Source organism: Giraffa tippelskirchi, chromosome 4 (assembly GCF_054371585.1).
Source record: "Giraffa tippelskirchi isolate mGirTip1 chromosome 4, T2T-mGirTip1v1.2.pri, whole genome shotgun sequence".
In the NCBI taxonomy this organism is placed as follows: domain Eukaryota; kingdom Metazoa; phylum Chordata; class Mammalia; order Artiodactyla; family Giraffidae; genus Giraffa; species Giraffa tippelskirchi.
The window spans coordinates 100,644,204-100,662,476 of record NC_137278.1 but is presented as its reverse complement, the minus strand read 5'-3'; the positions used below and the strand labels follow the sequence as shown (position 1 = coordinate 100,662,476).

Sequence of the window (18,273 nt, the reverse complement as noted above, 5' to 3'; positions counted from 1 at the left end):
TGATCTCTGGTTCCCCTGCATTTTCTAAAACCAGCTTGAACATCTGGAAGTTCATGTTCTGCTGAAGCCTGGCTTGGAGAATTTTGAGCATTACTTTACTAGCGTGTGAGATGAGTGCAATTGTGCGGTAGTTTGAGCATTCTTTGGCGTTGCCTTTCTTTAGGATTGGAATGAAAATTGACCTTTTCCAGTCCTGTGGCCACTGCTGAGTTTTCCAGACTTGCTGGCATATTGAGTGCAGCACTTTCACAGCATCATCTTTTAGGATTTGAAATAGCTCAACTGGAATTCCATCACCTCCACTAGCTCTGTTCATAGTGACGTTTCCTAAGGCCCACTTGACTTCACATTCCAGGATGTCTGGCTCTAGGTGAGTGATCACACCATCGTGATTATCTGGGTCGTGAAGATCTTTTTTGTACAGTTCTTCTGTGTATTCTTGCCACCTCTTCTTAATATCTTCTGTTTCTGTTAGGTCCATACCTAACAGTCCTTTATTGAGCCTTTCTGTCCTTCATTGAGCTCATCTTTGCATGAAATGTTCCCTTGGTATCTCTAATATTCTTGAAAAGATCTCTAGTCTTTCCCATTCTATTGTTTTCCTCTATTTCTTTGCATTGATTGCTGAGGAAGGCTTTCTTATCTCTCCTTGTTATTCTTTGAAACTCTGCATTCAAATGGGTATATCTTTCCTTTTCTCCTTTGCTTTTTGCTTCTCTTCTTTTCACAGCTATTTGTAAGGCCTCTTCAGACAGCCATTTTGCCTTTTTGCATTTCTTTTTCTTGGGGATGGTCTTGATCCCTGTCTCCTGTACAGTGTCACGAACCTCCGTCCATAGTTCATCAGGCACTCTGTCTATAAGATCTAGTCCTTTGAATCTATTTCTCACTTTCACTGAATAATCATAAGGGATTTGATTTAGGTCATAACTGAATGGTGTAGTGGTTTTCCCCACTTTCTTCAATTTAAGTCTGAATTTGGCAATAAGGAGTTCATGATCTGAGCCACAGTCTGCTCCTGGTCTTGTTTTTACTGACTGTATAGAGCTTCTCCATCTTTGGCTGCAAAGAATATAATCAATCGAGTTTCAGTGTTGGCCATCTGGTGATGTCCATGTGTAGAGTCTTCTACACATAGTCTTGGCTAAATGTTACTAGGGAATCAGGGCATGTGATTATTTCAGGGACTTATCTTGAATCCAGACAAGTGAGTTTTGAAGTATTTGGCAGCTTGTTACTTTTGTTTAGTGAAGTCACGTACCTCCATTTACCAGTGAAGCCTAGTTCCAGGGCCTGCAGTACGGGTGACCAGGTTTCCTTTTCAGTGGTTTGAGGTTCCTTGCAGGAGTCTCATCATTCAAATCTGGGTCTAGGACAGGAGTGTTCTGCATTTTGGAAATGGCATTATCCAGTACTGAATTAATGCTAACTATAACTGGATTTAATTTCCAACAAAACTCAACTGAAACCCCCCTTTCACTTTCATACTATGTTCTTGGAGAAGAGCTATAATTAAGTTACCCAGGGCATTGTCAGATTTTATTTTGGGTTGAAATGTCTCATGTTTGATTTTGGCACAGCAGTAATTTCTTTTGGAGAAGGTTGTAAAAGATCCTTTCAGCTCTTTTTCTTGTAATAGAAAAGTAGTAAAAGAAAGTATCTTCATTTTTGTCTATTTCACCCAACAAGGACTCTTTGAGTCCATGTCATGAACTTAAAACTGTCAGGTGTTGTGTGAGATGGGGACTGTTTATAAAATATATGTCAAAATGCTTCATTTTCTAGAAGGCACTTTTCTAGCAGCCTTGATGATCTGGAACACAGCCAATAACAAACATGTAATAAAAACAGCCATAGAACTGCCAAAATATTATCAAAACTCCAAGTTCCCCAACTCTGGCTCATAACCCACATGTTTGTCAGGTGTCTCTGCAGAGTCAATTTTACTCTTCATTTAGATCCAATAAACACACTCTTGGCTCAATGATTTGCTTAACCCTCAGAGAGTTAGAAGTAAGGATTTAACTGAGTCTGAAAATAGGTACCCTGAAGTCAGAGATACAGCTGGAAGGCTGGCAGTTGGGCAGGAGAGATGGGAGCTACCAAAACAGGTGGAAGCAGTTGGAAGGCAGCTCCACTTACTGAGCTGGACTGTGGGCAGGAGACAGGGTACAGCAAACAATGGAGCGCACTGGGAAAAATTCAGAGTTTGACCCATTTTGTGACTTTGCCATACACTGAGAAAACTTTCCACCCCCTATGATTAAAATGAAAGCAACTTTGAAACTTTGGGTTAATGGAAGATTCACCCTTGTGGCTTCCCTGGTGGCTCAGATGGTAAAGAATCTGCCTACAATGCAGGAGACCTGGGTTTGATCCCAGAGTTAGGAAGATCTCCTGGAGAAAGGAATGGCTACCCACTCCAATATTCTTGCCTGGAGAATTCCATGGACAGAGGAGCCTGGCAGGCTACAGTCCATGGGTCACACGATTGAGCGACTAACACTTCACTCTTGTGAAATTTTACCACTGGAAAAGCAACAGTCTTGTAGAAGAGGTACCCCATGCTCATGGTCCAGGCATTCAGGAAAGTCCATGAGGGTTTGCTTCTGTCTGGGTAGCTGTGGAAGCTGACTGCAGAGTCCTGCCTGGAGTGGGCAGCAAACATACATGCTAGCTTTTTTGGTTCCAAAACGATAGCATATACTCACTTTCCCCACTTCCTCCCCACAAAGTAATAACTAAACACCCTGGAAATTATTGAAAAGACAATTGTAAAAGTACTCAGAGCTGAACAGGAAGAGGAGGATGGAATGGAAGAGGACTTGAGGAACAGCTGGGTGGTGAGTTCCTTGGGTTTTCTTTTCCTCTCCTAAACTGGATGCAGGGGAGGTCTGCAATCTAGGCTTGCCAGTGTGCACAGGCAACAAACAGACAGATGAGTGAGAAAAGCTTGTTGTCCCTGCACAGAGGACTAAGGAAGGAAGTCCAACAGAGATGGAGTGGGGACCCCCAGCCACAGCCCCACAACCATGGTCCCTGCAGGAGGTCTGATCTGTTTATAGCAGAAGCAGCAAAACCCCAGCCATCCCAGCCCCAGTCCACAAGTTGACCAAGTAGGTGGTCCCATACACTCACAGCCGTAGCAATGAAGCCCTGTGTCTGCCTGTGCTCTACCCAAAAATATAAAGAGACCCAAAGGCTTCTGCCCCTTCCTAGATGGTCACCCAGAAACAGCAAACAGCCCAGAGAAGCACCTTCTGCACCTGCAGAAAACATCGGCATAGGATAAGCAGGAGCCCCAGTAGCACCAGAAGAGCAAAACTGATAAGAATAGCATTGTCCATGCTCAAAAAGGGTTTCCTAGGTGGCATTAGTGGTAAAAAACCCATCTGCCATTGCAGGAGATGTAAGAGACCTGGGTTCCATCCCTGGGTTGGAAAGATCTCCTGGAGGAGAGTATGGCAACCCACTCCAGTATTTTTGCCTGGAGAATCCCATGGACAGAGGAGCCTGGCAGGCTACAGTCCATGGTGTCAAAAAGAGTCAGATACGACTTAAGTGAGTTAGCACGAAAGCTCAAAAAAAAAATCAATCATCTTTGTAATGAAAGCCCCCAAAGTAGGACAGAACCTATACTCTAAACCTAAATGGAGCAACTGCCTACTGAAATAGCTTCTGTGAGCAAATCTTGTAACCTGAATCCTCACTGTAGCTTTCTTCTTAGAAATCCATGTTGATAAATGCTCTACTCCACTGGTCTTATGTAGGATTAGCATCTGAACATGTTGCTTAACAAAGCTACTCTTTCTATGCAAACTGATTTATAATGGGGAAGTCTACTCTTGACATCTTTTAAAGGAACACATCCAGATAATTCAAGGCAAACACATACTTAGCAGGATTGGATTAGCAGAGGGAAAAGAAGTCATTCAGGAAAGATGGTGGATCTGCCCTGTGTGAGAAGGAAGGTAGATCCTGGAAGATGGAAGAGGAGAAGTGGTCCCAGACCACTATTCTGACTTCCACCAACATATATTAGCTTTCCCTGTTCTAGAACTCCTTATAAATGGGACCAGTGTGCCCTCTTTTCTGTCTGGTTAGCTTCTTTTTTAAAAAAGTATGTATTTATTTATGTTTATTGTTGGCTGTGCTGGGTCTTTGTTGCTGCATGGGCTTTTCTCTAGTTTTGGCGAGTGGGGACTACTCTCTAGTTGCAGTGCTCAAGCTTCTCACTGGGGTGGCTTCTCTTGTTGCAGAGCATGGGCTCTGCACCCATGGGCCTCAGTAGTTGCCACACATGAACTCAGTAGTTGTGACTCCTGGGCTGTAGAGCACAGGGTCAATAGTTGTGGTGCATGGACTTAGCTGCTCTGTGGCCTGTGGGATCCTTCTGGAACAGGGATCAAACCTGTATCTCCTGCATTGGCAGGTAGATTCTTTAACACTGAGCTAACATGGAAGCCCTGTGTCTGCTTACTTCTGATCACTATCTGTGAGACCCACCCAGTGGTGTGCTGGTAAGTTGTTTCTTTTAAAAAAAAGAAAGAAAAAAAAAAAGAGGGAAAGGAATAAAAGAAAAAGAATAAAATTAAAAATGAAAGGAATAAAAGAAAAAGAGATGAAAGAAAGAAAAAAGTAGGAAAGAAAGAAAAAGATCCTGTTTGTAGTGTCTGCCCATTTCAATGGTGTAAATACTCCCACTTTGACTGATTTCAAGCCACCAATGATTTAGCAATTAGCTTGCAAAATTTCAGAATATTCCACAACCAGCTTTTATGAGCTGTTGTAAGCCAGACCCATCATGTTATAGGAGTCTCACTCACATTGTGGTGTATAATTGTATATGATTCTTTCTCATTGTTGTTCAGTATTACTGAGTGGACACACCTGGGTCTTTTATTGTGACCTTTTGGCAAAGGTCACTGGTTTTCAGATTTCAGCAAGAGCCTCTTTGGTGGATTCATTGCTGCCAGATGAATCTGGTCCTGTCTCTATCGTGCTTGCACCTCTCCTGACCCCTGGATTCAGTTTCAAGTTTACAGACTGGAAGGACCATACCTGCCCCACAGGCTTGTCAGTGCACTTAGCACTCAGTAAGTTCTCAGTAAATGTTCCCTCTGTCCATTTCTATTTTTCTTCCCAGGAAGGGTGACTGTAGCTTGGGTAAAACCACGTGGAGGTGTCCGGCTCAACTCCCCTGCACGGTTCTTTGGAGTGTTTTGGTCTGACTCTTAAAGCACCTGCAGAATTTGTCAACCTTATTTCTACATGGTCTCTTTTTTTAATTAAAAAATGTATATTGGAGTATAGTTCATTTACAGTGCTATATTAGCTTCAAGTGTATAGCAAAGTGATTCAGCTATACATATATCTATTTTTTTTTCAAATTCTTTTCCCATTTAGGTTATTACAGAATATTGAGTTCCCTGTGCTATACAGTAGGTCCTTGTTGGTTATGTATTTCTATATAGTAGGTTGAGTATGTTGGGGCTTCCCAGGTGGTGCTAATGGTAACCTGCCTGCCAATGCAGGAGACATAACAAATGTGGGTTCGATCCCTGGGCTAAAGATCCCCTGGAGGGGGGCATGCAACCCACTCCAGTATTCTTGCCTGGAGAATCCCACGGACAGAGGAGCTTGGTGGGCTACAGGCCATAGCATCACAAAGAGTCAGACATGACTGAAGCAACTTACCACACATGCACACACGTGTGTATATTAATTCCAGTCTCCTACTTCATCCCTCCCCAACCCCTCTCCCCTTTGGTAACCATAAATCTGTTCCCTTAATCTGTGAATCTGTTTTGCAAGTAAGTTCATTTGCATCATTTTTTCCTATTTCCTTGTGGCTTCTTTGAAGAAGAGGAAGAGGAGGAAGAAGGGGGGGAAGAAAAGGAAAGGAGGGAGGTGGGGAGGCAAGAAAGAGGGGTGAGAAGGAAGACAGGAGAGGAAGCAGCCACCAGATGTGTCTGTGGGCCTGGAAGAAGCATTTTTGTTGCTTGTAGACAGACCACTGGCTGTGCCTGCCGTGACGAGCCCAGGCAATCTGTTCACACGTGGCAGTGATGTTTGTTCTATTGAGGAGCCTCCATTCTGCCTTGCAATATATCATTACCAAATCATCCTCTGGAGAGATGCCATCTCCAGCGGGACATGAAACCCCAGAAAAAAGAAAGGAAACCCCAAGAAAGACTGTCAAAAGAGTGACACAAATGTGACAGAAGAAGGTCGCAGAGTGACAGTCGGTGAATATGTATATTTTTCAAGGTCAAGGGGAAGACAGAACTTCTCTTGGCGAAGTGCCTGGGGTCTCCACGGTGCAGGGAGAGCTACTGACACTGAGTTTGATGCCCACCAGGGCCACGTCCATCATTCTGAGCTCCTGGAGGAGCTCAGAACCTCTTCCAGGCAGCTGGCACCAGTAGGCTTTCTGTCTGCAGCAGGCAAGACAGCAACCTCCCGACTCCCTCATCAACTGGAAAAACACACTGGTTTCAGCCAAGCAAAACAAGATGTCCCTCCCTGCCTGTGAGTTCAGCCTGAGTCCCTCTGACAGCTGGTCAAGATGGAGGAACACATGAATGTGTGCGTGCTCAGTCGCTCAGTTGTGTCTGACTCTTTGCAACCCCATGGATTGTAGCCCACCAGGTTCCTCTGCTCATGGGATTTTTCAGGCAAGAATACTGGAGTGAGTTGCCACTTCCTAGATGCAAGATGACATCTCCTTCCAAACCTGGAACTGTTGTCTTTGGATGTCCCTCCAGCACCCTAATTCCAGGATATGAGGCTTCCCAGCAGCTGACTTCCATGATCTCTTGAATCAATTCCTTGTGTCCCAAGGGCAAAGACCATGTTCAGATCCCCAGCTGGATCCCTGCCTCTTGGCCGTCTGTCTGTGGTTCATGCCATTGCTGCTTCCCTGGGGATTTGGGGACGATGATCTAGAAAAGGCACCAGGGTAGAAGGACAGAAATAGTAATAATTGAATTGAGAGCGTAGCATTGACATGTATTCACCACCATGTGTGAAATAGAAAGCTAGTGGGAAGCTGCTGTCTAGCACAGGGAGCTCAGCCCCGTGCTCTGTGGTGCCCTGGGGGGTGGGGTGGGGTGGGAGGGAGGCTCAGGAGGGAGGGGATATATGTTTATATAAAGCAGATTCACATTGTTGTGCAGCAGAAACTAACACACCATTGTAAAGCAATTATACTCCATTTAAAAAAAAGGCTAAATGATGAGAAAAAGAAATGCTATCAATGATAATCCTGGAGCAGGCTGGCCCAAATTTTATTTTATTTTACTTTATTTATTTGCTTTTGTGTTTTGGAGGCTGGGCCGAATTTTAAATCCTGGCTCTGCAGTATGCCGGTTGGGTGGACTGCATTATTGCCAGCTCCCCTGGGTGCCGGCGGCTCGACAGTAAAGAATCTGCCCGCCAGTGCAGGAAGCATAGGGAGGGTGCCCTGAAGAAGGAAATGGCAACCCACTCCAGAATTCCTGCCTGGAGAAGTCTGTGGACAGAGGAGCCTGGCGAACTACAGTCCACGGGATCACAAAGAGTCTGACACGACTGAGCATGCACGCATGGTGGCTAGGCCCGGTGTAATTTCTTCAAGAGCCCAGCAGGTTCAGGATTTCAACCCACTTTCCATGAGTGTCTGTGTGTGGGGTGGGTGGTAGGGGTGGTGGAAGGTTTGCCAAGGCCATATGGCCCAGGTGAGACTGAGCGGGATTTGAACTTGGGCTGGTCTGACCATGGAATCACTGTCTATCCCCTACTCCACACTCTGAATGCCGTAGACTGGGGGTGCACGCAGGCCCTGGGTGTTCCCAAAGATTCCATAACTCTTATTGCGGGTGAGGGTGATGGGGACTCGGGATTTCTTTCCACCCAAAGAGGCATGCGTACTTCTATTCACCGTGTCGCATTTTAGCTCATCCTTCTTTCATACTTAGATGCCAAAATTGCTCCCTGTTTTTGCTATCATAAATAAGGTTGTATAAAACATTTGGGATCATAAGTCTTTTATACATCCTATTTCCTAATGAGACATACTTGAAGACTGAATTTCTAGGTCACAAGGTATGAAAAATTTCAGGCTTTAAGTATAATACCTGCTGTCAAATTGCTCTCAGAAGTGTATGGTCCCCACACTCAGAGACTTTTTCCTTATCGTGGAGGCCCTTTCTGAGTTAAGGTCAAGGTTGCTGTTTTGACCTTTGGTTAATACTAAGAAAATACCGTGTGTGTGTGTGTTAGGGGGAGAGAAGTTTGCAAAATCATTGTCTATTAAAATAGAAAGTCCTTAAAGTCACCTCTTCTGCCTTCCTGATCTACTGTTTATCATGTATTTATTCACTCATCTGGCTGTGTCGGGTCTCAGTTGTGACACGCAGGTTCTTCATTGCATCAAGTGGGATCTTTTGCTGTGGTGCACGGATTCGCTAGTTGTGGCGTGCAGGCTCAGTTGCTCCCAGGTATGTGGGATTCTAGTTCCCTGACAGAGGACTGAAACCACGTCTCCTACATTGGAAGGTGGGTTCTTAACCACTGCACCACCAGCGAAGTCCTTGATCTGTTGTTTACATCTGTGTTGCTGTGCAGGCCTTCTCCAGTTGTGGTGAGCAAGCTCCTCACTGTGCTGGCTGCTCTTGTTGCCGAGCATGGGCCCTAGGGTGCTTAGGCTTCAGTAGCTGTGGCTCACCAGCGTAGTTGTTCTTTGTGGGGGATCTTCCTGGACCTGGGATCAAACCCGTGTGCCCTGCATTGGCAGGGGACTCTTAACCACCAGACCACCAGGGAAATCCTCTCAGGAGTTGTTATGACAAAAAACAGTGAGGTGACTCCCAGATCCCATCTTTCTCTCTTGCTTTTATCTGTTTTGCATTCAAATCTTTGACTCTCCTTCCCTCCCACCTCCTCCTTATACTCTTAGGTTGCAGCCGGGTGGGGTTCCTGTGGGTTACTGTCCCCCCTGCCCCATGCTCCCCCCTCACTTGGCCAATTTGAGGAGAAGCCCTGTCACAATCCAACAAGCCTGTTTCTGGGAGGCATGAATCTTGGACGCAGGAGTCAGGTGCCGGAAACACACCTGGGCCTTTCTTCAGTTGAATTTCTCAGGCTCCCGTTGTGCATGGGAAGAGGAAACTTCATCTGGGTCCAATGGGGTCCCCAGCTTCTCTTGGGGGTGTGCCTGGTACTAGAGGTTGGGCTGGCTGCTTGGCCCTGGAGCAGCATCTCTCCTCTTAGGCTAGGAAGCTGCTCCTCTGCCTGCTCTTGCTCATCAGGCCCTGCTGATCTCTGCCATTGCCTCTTGTCCTGGCTTCATCCCAGCTCTGATTCACACCTGCCTTCGGGGCCATAGCCTCCCACTGGCCGCTCCTGGCAACCCCATCCTGCACAGTTGGATCAAGCTCATTGATTCTGGATCATTAAACGGGTATTTGCTCTGCCTGCCTCTTCTGGGGAACTTCAGGGTTTTGGCCACTGTGGGCTTTGTCTTGGAGTTTGAGTAGCCTTCTGCTCATGGATCCCCCAAACTGTGCAGATTTCATGGCTCAGACCATCATAGGGCTCTCCACCCAGCTCAGGAGACATCTCTACAACTGAGGCCAGAGTATCACTTTGTGTGGCCACACATTCCTTGTGGCCCAATCCCAGGACCTGAGCTTTGCACTCAAAGGTAAAGACAAAGGCACTTCCTTGGTGGTTCAGAAGTTAAGACTTCACCTTCCAATGCAGATTTGATCCCTGGTTGGGGAGCTAAGATCCTACATGCCTTGCAGCCAAAAAACCAAACCCTTGAACATAAACAACATTGTAACAAATTCAATAAAGACTTGAAAAGGAAAAAGGTAGAGATTTCTGTTTCTTCTGCTCTTGGCTAAGTCAACTTTGGGATAAGCAAGGAACTGGAAATGACCCTGTTACATATCCCATGAGAGGACCTTGGAGAAAGATGGAGAAGAGTCTGATCAGCATCTCAAGAAAACCCACCATATCTCCTTAAAGGAGAAGAAGAGATAAAGGAGGTTGAAGAAAGATTTTTTTTCCTCATTTCATACAATGCAGATTACATTTTAGACTTAAAAAAAATTGGGGTCCTTCAGATGGCAGAAATTTCCAAAATACATTAGTAAAAACAAATTCACTTTTCTTAGGGTATCTCTGAAATGATCAGAAGTTAAGAAACTAGTTACCCTAGTTTACTTATTCTTCCCCCTAGTTTTAAAATTTTCTACAAGCACATCAAGGCGTTTTCAGAGCTTTATAGGTGCATAAACACCCTATTGCTGAAACCACTGGTATTGTACACTTTCACTTCTCACACATACCAACTCAGTGATAAGAAACTGTCTGAACAACAGTGCAAAATTGAGGTTCTCAGAAACATGTGCGGGACTTGTCATTCCGCAGTGTGCTGATGCTCGGCTCTTCCTTCTGCCTGACATGTCTCCATCCTGAGCCCCAAGTAAACTCCTGCATCCTTCATGGCTCCCAGCTCCAGGGTGGTCTCCGCAGATTCACCTGGCAGCCCTCTACTCCCTGAAGCAGGAGGTAGGATCCATCACCTGTGGTCCATTCTCCATTAGAGCTACTCTTTCACTGTATTCAATGTTCTCTCATACCTCAGAATCTGCATGTGATGGGGGAGACCCAGGTTCGATCCCTGGGTTGGGAAGATCCCCCAGAGAAGGGAATGGCAGCCCCCTCCAGTGTTCCTGTCTGGGAGGCCCCATGGGCAGAGGAGCCGGGTTGTCTGAGAGCCTTCTGTGTCTGTGTCCCTAAGACTTAGACATATGGCCTAGATGTTTAGACCTACAGAATCTGAAAAATCTCCCCTAATCGTATGTGTCTACCTGTGGTGAAAGGTATTACGCCAGTGTGCACCAGGGGACCTCCCACACCCTGGGCATCTGGGCTTGCACTGGTCTCCTGTCTGTCTGGGTCTGGTTGCAGCTGTGAGGACAGAGACAGCGTATGCAGTTGTCAGTTTCCCTGCGGCGAGTGGCTTCATTCTCGGACCCTCATTGTGTTTATTTCTGTCTCTGGGGCTTATCCAGTGCCAGACACATCGTGTTGTGGTTTGAATTGTGTCCCCCACCTAAATGTGTATGCTTGAGTCCTAACCTCCTGTACCCTACAATGTGACCTCATTGAAGAGAGCTGCTGATGTAATTAGTTAAGATAAGATCATTCTCGAAGTAAGGTGAGCCCCTAATCCAATACGTCTGGAATCTTTAGGAAAAGGGGAAGTCTGGACACAGATGTGTGTACAAGGAGAACACTATGTGAAGATAAAGGCAGAGAGCGTGAAGATGCTTCCACAAAACAAGGAATGCCAAAGATTGCCAGTGAATCACTGGAAGCTAGGGGAGAGGCATGGAAAATAGATTCTCCCTCATGGCCCTCAGAAGAAACCAACCTTGCCAACGACGTGATCTTGCGCTACAATCTCCAGAACTGTAAGGAGATAGATTTCTATTGTTGGGACTCCCCTGGTGGTCCAGTGGTTACGAATCTGCCTGCCAATGCAGGAGAGATTGGTTTGATCCCTGGGGAAGATTCCACATGCCGAGGAGCAACTAAGCCCATGTTCCACAACTGCCGAGCCCGGGAGCTGCAACGGTGAGCCCTGCACCGAGAGCCTGTTCACCACAGTGAAGAGCGGCCCTTCCTTGCTGCAACTAGAGGAAGCCCGCACACAGCAGTGAAGACCCAGTGCAGCCCCAAATAAATAACATTTAAAAAAACTTGCTCTTTTTTAAGACCACCAATCTGTGGTACCTTGTTAAGACATCCATAGTAAACTGATGGAGCTTCTCCAGTGGCTCAGAGGGTAAGGAATCTGCCTGCAATGCAGGAGACCTGGGTTCAATCCTTGGGTTGGGAAGATCCCCTGAAGAAGGGGATGGCTACCCACTCCAATATTCATGCCTGGGAAATCCCATGGACAGAGGAGCCTGGTGGGCTACAATGTTAATTGCCTATTAGAAATGTGGTAGTTTCAGGTGTAAGACAAACGAAGTCGGCCATACATATACACGTATCCATTCTCCCCCAAACTCCCCTCCCATGCAGGCTACCACATAACATTGAGCAGAATTCCATGTGCTATACATGTTGCTGGTTTTCCATTTTAAATATAACAATGTGTACATGTCTGTCCCTAACGCCCTTCCCTCTATTCTTTCCCCCCAGGCAATCTAAGTTTATTCTCTAAGTTTGTGAGTCTGTTTCTGTTTTGTAAATAAATTCATTTGTATCATTTCTTTTTAAAAGGAGAGTATTTGGACATGTGTGTGTGCACGCGTATACACACACAAACACACACTCAGGGAGGACCACATGAAGGTGAAGAGAGAGATCAGGGAGATACATCTACTAGCCCAAGGAACCAGCAAACCTGGTTTGAATGCCAGCAAACCCTTAAGAGCTGGGGAGACCCCTGGATAGAGCCTTGGGTCCCATTCCTGAGAAGGTACCAACCCTGCTGACACCTGGATCTGGGACTTCTGGGAGACTATGCATTTCTGTTGTGTAAGCACCCCAGCTGGTGGAACTCTGTTATGACACCCCTTTCAAGTAACAGGAGAGGTAATCTGAAAGCTTCATATCCAGAACAGTGCATTGTTGGGAAGAGGGAAATCCAATTTACCTTTTCAAGAATATGGTGGTGGTTTACTCGCTAAGTTGTATCTGACTCTTGCGACCCCATGGACTGTAGATGTGGTGCACCAGCTTAGTTGCACATGCCTGCCAGTCTCCTCTGTCCGTGGAATTTCTCAGGTAAGAATACTGGATTGCCATTTCCTTCTCCAGGGGATCTTCCTGACCCAAGGATCGAACCCAGGTCTCCTGCATTGCAGGTGATCTCTTGCGTTGCAGGCGGATTCTTTATGGACCAAGCCACCAGGGAAGCCCTTTCAAGAATATGAGCATCTCACGTCTTAAGACACAGTTCTGGGGACTTCCCTGGTGGTCTGGTGGTTAAGAATCCGCCTGCTAATGCAGGGGTCTCAGGTTCAATCCCTGATCTGGGAAGATCCCACATGCCAGGAAACAGCCAAGCCCTCACACCACAACTACTAAGCCTGAGTGCTCCAGAGCCTGTGCTCACAAGGGAAGCCGCCGCAGTGAGAAGCCTACACCACAACTAGAGAACAGCCCCTCCTCACTGCAACTAGAGAAAGCCCACACCGCAACAAAGACCCAGAAAGCAGACAAAAATAACCAAATAGATAATTAATTAAAAAATAAAGACAGTTCTGGGCTGTCTGAGGATACTTGCAAGCTCCTATTTAATGCACGAAATACTTGAAGTCGCATGGTGAATTATTTGTGTTCTTCTTTTATGGTTTTCTTCCCATCTCTTTTTGTTTCCTTGCTTCTTCTTTTTTTCCTGGCAAATAGATGACTGGGAACATGTGATTAATGTTGAGGAGGCTGTGCTTTGCCTGGACCTCTGGTGCCCACTTGCTGGGAGCCTTGGCTCCAGCAGGTAGGGAGCTGTGAGCAGGTAGGACTCGCAAGCTTGCTGTCTGTTCACAGATGAGAGTGGAGACATCTTTCTGACACTATGTGTAGCTTGCTCTGCAAGCCCACGTGTCCTTGTAGGCCCCAGTGACAGATAAAGAGGAAGCCCAGAGCCAGAGAAGGCTGCTACGGAATGAATGTGTGTGTCCCTGCAAAACTCACCTGTTGAACCCTCACCCCCATGTGATGGTGTTTGGAGACAGGGCCACGGGGAGGTAATTAGGTCATGAGGGTAGAGCTTCTTATAAGCAGAGGAAGAGCCCACAGTCTTCTCTCTCCACAACGTGAAGACACTATGAGAAGGTGGCTGTCTGCCAGCCAGGAAGAGGGCTCTCATCAGACACCAAGCCAGCTGGAATCTTGTTCTTGAACTTGCAGCCTCTGGAACCGGAACCGTGAGATGTAACTGTCTGCTGCTTAAGCCACTCAGTTGGTACATTTTATTATAACAGCCTAAGCAGACTGATACAAACGCGTTACTTTTCTGCTCCAGAAGGGTGGGACCTCGCAGGACAGAGCAGAGAGAGCTGTGAAGTCTGGGCTTTCTTTACATTAATTTATTTTTAATTGGAAGATAATTGCTTTACAATATTGGGCTGGTTTCTGCCGTACATCAACATGAATCAGCCATGGGTACACATATGTCCCCTCCCTCTTGAGCCTCCCTCCCACCAACCACTCTGTCCCACCCCTCTAGGTTGTCAGAGGTCGCTGGTTTGAGCTCCCTGAATCATTTATAAAATTCCCACTGGCTATCTATTTTCCATATGGTAGTGTACATGTTTCCATGCTACTCTGTCAGTTTGTCCCACCATCTCCTTCCCCCACTGTGTCCCCAAGTCTGTTCTCTATGTCTGTGTCTCCATTGCTGCCCTCCAAATAAGTTCATCAGTATCATCTTTCTATATTCCATATATATGCATTAAAATACAATATTTGTTTTTCTCTTTCTGACTTTGCTCTGTGTAAGAGGCTCTAGGTTTATTCACATCATTAGAACTGATTCACATGCATTCTTTTTTATGGCTAATATTCCATTGTGTATATGTACCACAACTTTCTTATTCATTCTTCTGTGGATGTACATCTAGGTTGCTTCCATGTCCTAGCTATTGTAAATAGTACTGCAATGAACATTGGGGTACTATGTGCTTTTTCAATTACGGTTTCCTCAGGGTATACAGCTAGTAGTGGGATTGTTGGGTAGTTTTATTCTTAGTTTTTAGAGGGATCTCCATACTGTTCTTCATAGTGGTTCTATCAATTTACATTCCTCTTTCTCCTCTTACACTGTTGATGGGAATGTACATTGATAAGGCTGGGTCCTGAATCTGGAACAAACCCATTGTACCTGAAAAGAAGGTGTTTTCCAACCTTATTGAATGCATTTAGAAACCCCAATACATGTGAGTTCTGATTAGCTCACAGAATTAAGCTAGTTTCACTTGTTTGGAGAGACCCAGTCTGCTGCTTGCTCTATGCAAGCACTTTCTGAGCTCTCATCATGTGCTGGAGAGTCCTGGGACCCCAAAGAGGTACAATCACTGAGACACTGCCGACAGGGAGCTGACTATCTTGTGCACAAGCATGCATTTCAGAGAAAGGGGAACACCAGTGGTATCGGGCCAAGGCACAAGCGAGGGAGCAGTCACTTCTAGACACGATGACTCTTCTACAGATGTTGCCAGATATTTCGTCATTGGTAGCTCAGCCCCAGACCTTTAATGAAGGTGGACACCATAGTGACTTAAGAAAAATGAACATGTATTATTATAATTAACCTTCCAGAGAATTCCACAAAGTAAATGAGTTTGCATCATTTTTTTTTCTAGCTTAGAGCCATAATATTTTATTTTTGCAGACATATTTGGTTTCATTTACCTGGCTATTCAGTACCCACTCTTTGGGCTAGATCCCAGGGAAGAGAGCTGTGTGGGGGGCAGGGGCCCACCCTTGGATGCACGGTCTTGTGAGGGAACCACACACAGCGTGGGGTGAGCACCCACCAAGAGCTGCAGAGGACAGAGCCGGGAGGCCAGCTGCCTAACGCGCCTTAGCGCTGCCTTGCACCTGAGCATCGGCGGTGGTTTGGAACAGGAGGACAGTCTCATTTAGCCTCTTCTGCATCTTGACAGGTGCGGACACTTTAGGAAGGCTTGGGAGGCATTCTGGTTGTGAGGCTGTTGTAAGTGAAGTCTGAAGGCAGCTGTGCCTTTGGGTTTGCTGGGCTCTTTGGAGCAAAAAAATCTCATGGAGTATAAGATTGGAGACATACACAGATGATTTCTGCCTTGGAGACAGATAGCTGTCAACTTTGTCCTCTGGGTCCGGACAGTGACTCCCTACCAGGTGTCTGGGCCTAGAGGTGACATCACAAAACCAAGCTCACGGGCAGGAGAGAACGTGGAGGGAGATCAAGGTGAAATGTGCCAAGCGGGGCCCAGGCCCGGGGCTGGCTGGTTATGCATCCTGAGCCGCTGCTTCTTGAGCCAGTTTGACATGGATCACATTAGAACACACCAAGGTTGACATCTGCAAATGCTTGTCCTTTTTCTATAAAGACTAGTATTTTTAAAGCCAATCTTTTCTTGCTTTTGTAAAAAACAAAGGTGGAATTCCATGATGACTGCTTTGTTCACGTTCCCTCTGTGGTGGTTGCTGTTCAGTCACCAAGTCGTGCCCAACTCTTTGCGACCCCATGGACTGCAGCACCTCAGGCTTCCCTGTCCTTCACCATCTCCCAGAGTTTGCTCAAACTCATGTCCATCAAGGCGGTGATACCATCCAACCATCTCATCCTCTGTTGCCCCCTTCTCCTCTTGCCCTCAATCTTTTCCAGCATCCAGGTCTTTTCCAGTGAGTCAGCTCTTTACATCAGGTGGCCAAAGTATTGGAGCTTCAGCTTCAGCATTAAAGGACATGTTTAAAGAAATCAATTCTTCATGTCACATTTATCAGTAATAACTTTTTCCTTGGCAAGTGGAGATGCAACTGAATACTGTTTTCTTAAACCTTGGGACACAGCAGACATGCACACCAGGGAGCCTGGGAATCTGTTTGGCAGAGGGAGCTCCTCTCCTTAGTCTCATATGGAAAAAGATGTAAATTTGGGAAATGCTTGCTCCTTCCTAGGATTCTGTTGTCCATGGTCAACAGTCTCCTCAAGGGAATTTCAAATTCTCTGTCCAGTGAGCTGCAAAAGAACTTAAACCATTTATTCGTTCTGGTCCTGAAATCAGAGTTACTCAGAGATCTCCCAAAGAGTCCTAAACCATGGGAAGAAGTCAGCCCAAGGCAAAGTGACATGTTTAAAAGTTGCTGTAAATGCTGGTGACTGGATGGGAGGATAAGTCTGAGCCTTTCACAAGATCAGCTGGGTCAGTAATAAAAGACAGGAACTTGAAATATATTTCCTCTTGCCTCTCATGGCTATGAAGGTCAATAAATTTTGTAAAATTGAAAGATAAAGGGTGAGACATTTGGGATTTTATGTGAACGGCTTGCCTGGTGACAGTAACCATGTCATGGTCCGGGCAGCAGGAGGTAATTTACAGTGGCTGGCTTCTTGGCATCATCTATATGTACTTGGAGGGTAATATTTTAAAAGTCACCCAGCACATGGTTTCTGATAAGATAAATAACTCAGGGACTCGGAGTTGTTTTATAGGGAAGAGATGAATGCATGTTGTGTGGTTAGGATCAGGGCATGTTACTCCTCCCTCAAGAGGGACAGAGATGAAACCTCACTCCTGACAGGGAGTAATAAGGCTGCCTGTGTAAGCTGAGTCCTGGATCCCAGCTCAGAGCTGGAGCATTCCCAGGTCATAGCCAGAATGCTCCGACATTCAGGACTCTCCCAGGACTCCGGCTGCTTAAAGATGCTGGGGCAGAGGGGCCAGGCTGGGGTGAGGGAAAGCCCCTTTCTTGTCAAGAGGGAGGATTCCCTGCCTGAAAAAAGGATGATGGACAATGTGCTGCCACTGGGCCAGTGGGTGTGCTCTGCCCCTAACCATTACCCCACCTTGAAGCCTTGCTTTCTGATGCTTGGCTTGAAAAGACCACAGAGGGTGATGGAAATTTGCCATCGCAGCCAAATTCTGCTTCACATGGAGGCCTGTGTGTCCCATTTGTGCAGGAGACGAGCTCCTGCTGAACAGGAGGGAGGGGCAGTGATCAGACCCAAACACCCTGGGTTTGTTACCCACCTGATTCTCAGGAGCAGGTATGCGGGGCAGCCTCTCTGCTGTGCAGGGACTGGGTAAGCCTGGGGGCTGTTGCCTTCAGTACATGACAGGGAGAAGGGCCTGCAGGCTCCCACAGCCTCACTCAACAAAGACTCATCCAGCGCTTCCTGCGTGCCAGGCTGGGCACCAGGAGTGGGGATGCCAAAGGGAACCATCCCACCCACTCAGGGAGCTCACCTCCTAGAGGAGCCAGCTGTCCAATTAACTACCCAATTTTAACTAGTATTTAGTTACAAGGGTGCAAGTAGATCTTGGGAGCTTTGGGAGTTCATAACAACTTCTTTTTTTTTTTTTGAGTTGATTAACTCATAGTATTTAGTAATAGCTCCATCTGCTTAAGGCACTATGTAATTTTTTCCCCATGCCAAAGCCATGTCTGTTGGGGCCACAGCAAGCCTCTGGGGCCCAGGTTCTCCCCTGGACCACCATCTACCCTTTCCCATGCATGGCACAGCCTGGCATAGCCCTGCCCTTTGTAACCGCCAGCTTC

At 46.4% G+C, this 18,273-nt stretch overlaps 1 long non-coding RNA gene across 1 annotated transcript in view; it reads left to right on the top strand.

The window, feature by feature from the left end:
- LOC145503975 (uncharacterized) overlaps positions 1-18,273 on the top strand; it is a 100,504-nt gene that overhangs the window by 63,379 nt on the left and 18,852 nt on the right. The window lies entirely within an intron of this gene.